This window comes from Garra rufa, chromosome 9 (genome assembly GCF_049309525.1).
Source record: "Garra rufa chromosome 9, GarRuf1.0, whole genome shotgun sequence".
In the NCBI taxonomy this organism is placed as follows: domain Eukaryota; kingdom Metazoa; phylum Chordata; class Actinopteri; order Cypriniformes; family Cyprinidae; genus Garra; species Garra rufa.
Genome location: NC_133369.1, coordinates 40,347,455 through 40,350,614, shown reverse-complemented (window position 1 = coordinate 40,350,614; position 3,160 = coordinate 40,347,455).

The window sequence follows — 3,160 nt, the reverse complement described above, 5'->3', positions numbered from 1 at the left end:
AGGGGTCACGAAGGCCGTCTTCCACTCATCCCCCTTCCGTATTCTCACCAGATTGTAAGCGCTGCGGAGGTCCAATTTCGTGAAGATGGTGGCTGACCGGAGTTGTTCGAGGGCCGCTGGGACGAGAGGAAGGGGATATTTGAACTTGACTGTGGCTTGATTCAGGATGCGGTAGTCAATACACGGCCGCAGCCCTCCATCCTTTTTCGCCACGAAAAAGAAGCTGGATGCAGCGGGAGAAGTGGAGGGACGAATGTATCCTTGCTGGAGAGCCTCGTGAATATACTCCTCCATGGCCTTAGTCTCCGGAAGTGACAACGGGTAGATCCTTCCTCTGGGCAAAGGAGCATCAGGAATCAGGTCTATGGCGCAGTCCCATGGCCGATGGGGAGGTAGCTGGGAAGCTCTCTTGGGGCAGAAGACGTCCTGGAAAGAGGAGTAGGTATCCGGAACCTCGGTGGATCGTTGCTCCAAAGGGCTCTCGATGGATGTGGCGCAGACAGGAATGGGTCTTGGTATAGGGCGTGGAGCTTCTGGAAAGCACTCTGGAAAACAGTCATGACCCCACCGGATTACCTCTCCATTGCCCCAAGAGATGATGGGATTGTGCTTCACCAGCCACGGGCGCCCCAAGATGATGTCCATGGTGGCCCCCTCCAGAACCAGAAGTTGGATGAGTTCTTGGTGAAGAGCTCCTATCTGAAGGTGGATGGGTTGGCATTTACGATGGATACGGGGTCGTGCTGTGATGGAACGTGTTATGGGCTGAATCTGGTAGACGCTCGACGAAGCTTCGGTTCGGAGCTGTAACTGGCGACAGAGGCTCCCCGAGATGAAGTTCCCCGCTGACCCGGAGTCGATGAGAGCGTGGGCTATGACAGAAGATGTGGAGGTGGTTAACTGAACACATGTAGACAGAGGATACATCTTTTCAACTTCGGATTGGATGACACTCACCGCGGTAGGAACAGGACGAAGGGGGCATTTCATCCGAACATGCCCACTGGCTCCACAATAGAGACACAGACCCCGGGTCAGCCTTCTCTGTCGCTCAGCGGATGATAGTCTACCAGATTCAAGTATCATCGGCTCTGGTTCTGGAGGGCTGGCGGTCTCCACTGGGCGGAGGAGTGCATTAGGAGAGACATCGGAGAGAGTATGATATGATTGCATGCGGTCAGAACATCTGATGGATTGCTGTATGAAACGCTCCAGACCCATAGCGTCATCCAACGCAGCTAGTTGGAGGCGAAGACGGGGTTCGAGCCCGAGACGATAGGTGGTCAGCAACGACCGCTCGTTCCATCCACTGGCAGCGGCTAGGGTTCGAAACCGTAAAGCATACTCATGAGTGGACATCGATCCTTGTGATAAGTGATAGAGCTGCTCACCCGCTGATACTTCCCCGTCTGTACGGTTGAACACCTCTTTGAAGTGATTGATGAATGCCTGGATGGAACGAGTGGTCGGCCCGCTTTGCTGCCACATCGATTCGGCCCACTTCAAAGCTGGTCCTGTGAGAAGAGAGGTGATAAACGCTATTTTAGACTGGTCTGTAGGATAGAGCGCTGGTTGCATAGTAAAGACAAGAGAACATTGCAGTAGAAATCCATTGCACTCCTCCGCCCCGCCAGCGTAGGGCGCTGGTCGGGCCATGGGACTGGATGGTGGTTCCGAAGAAGTGCATGGAGGTACGGGTGCCGGTGGTGCGGAAGGGGTGACAGATGGGGATGACAACAAAACCTTCCGCAGATTATCCACCAGTTCCTGGAATGGATCCTGAGCACTCATGCTGCTTACTGTTATGGTCCGGGCTTCTGTTATGAAGCAGACGGGACAACAAGGTAAGTGTTATACGAATGGTGTTTTATTTACACAAGCAGCAGTGCCGGAGGTGGATAGTGAGTTCGTGAAGGTGAGCAAGACTTGAAGTGATGAATTCTGAGCTGGATGGTAACGTGAAGAGAGTAACAGGTCCTTTCCGTTTTAGGTGGCGAGACTGGAGGATTCCAAGAACGAAAGCCAGAGGGGTTCAGAGAGTTCGTGGATCCACCACCCTCCGCTGACGCGGAAGTCAGCTTACGGCCACACACCGCTAATGACAGGATACTGAGAAGACACAGAGGACTGGCGCTTGGAAGACTGGAACGAGACAGAGATAAGGTAAGTACAATGGGGTAAGTAATCTCGATAGTGATACTCGCCAAGAGACACTGGAAGTCCGCTTTCTCTGGAACGAGCCCGGACAATGAGTGGTGTGTGGAGAGTGTCTTTTATGTGTTGGTGATGATTACGTGCAGGTGTTCATTAATCAATACTCAGGTGACGGTGATCTGGGAGTGATTGTGGGTGCAGAACCTGACCAATCCGTGACATGAAGTGCTTGTAATTATATTTCAGTACATCACAGAAACAACTGAAACAAAGATCTAAAAGCAGTTTAGCAGTAAACTTTGTGAAAACTAATATTTGTGTCATTCTCAAAACTTTTGGCCACGACTGTACAAGTTTAGAACACAAAACTACAAGTTACAACCCCGAACTGTGTCTGGTTGTATTAAGTCCAGAGCAGAACAGGAGATAAATTGGAGATCCTGCACACAGTAATACACTTATATTACAATGACATATACACTTACAGATATATACAGTTAACCCCCTGGGGTCGACAAACGCGTATACGCGTTTTGTGGCAGTTTCCCAAAAGGAACTTCAATTACTCTGTCATTTCTGATTGTACAGATAAAAGCAGTACATCAATCAAATCTGTAAAAGGTCTACTTTTATTTGTATATACTCACAAAAACAAAAAAAACATTGTGATTTTGCAAAATAAAGAAAACAAAAAGGGTGTGCTGTCTGCCGCGTTGATCTCCGTGATCTTCATTCAGAAACGCGTCATTAAAATAGACTATAACTCAGCCAATACACAACACAGAGACATGGGCAATATGTCTAGAGAAAGCTTGATATGTATGCTTTTAAACGAAGTAAGTTTTATCGAAAACAAATATTCTGTGATAAAGTAATCCATATAAAACCAACACGATGTCCAGTCTCTCCTGTCTGCTTCATTATTTTATAATTAGATCACGCCCACGAGCTATTCGCTTTTCATATTAAAATCGTCCACGTGAGGGCGCCGCGCCAAAAGTAGACG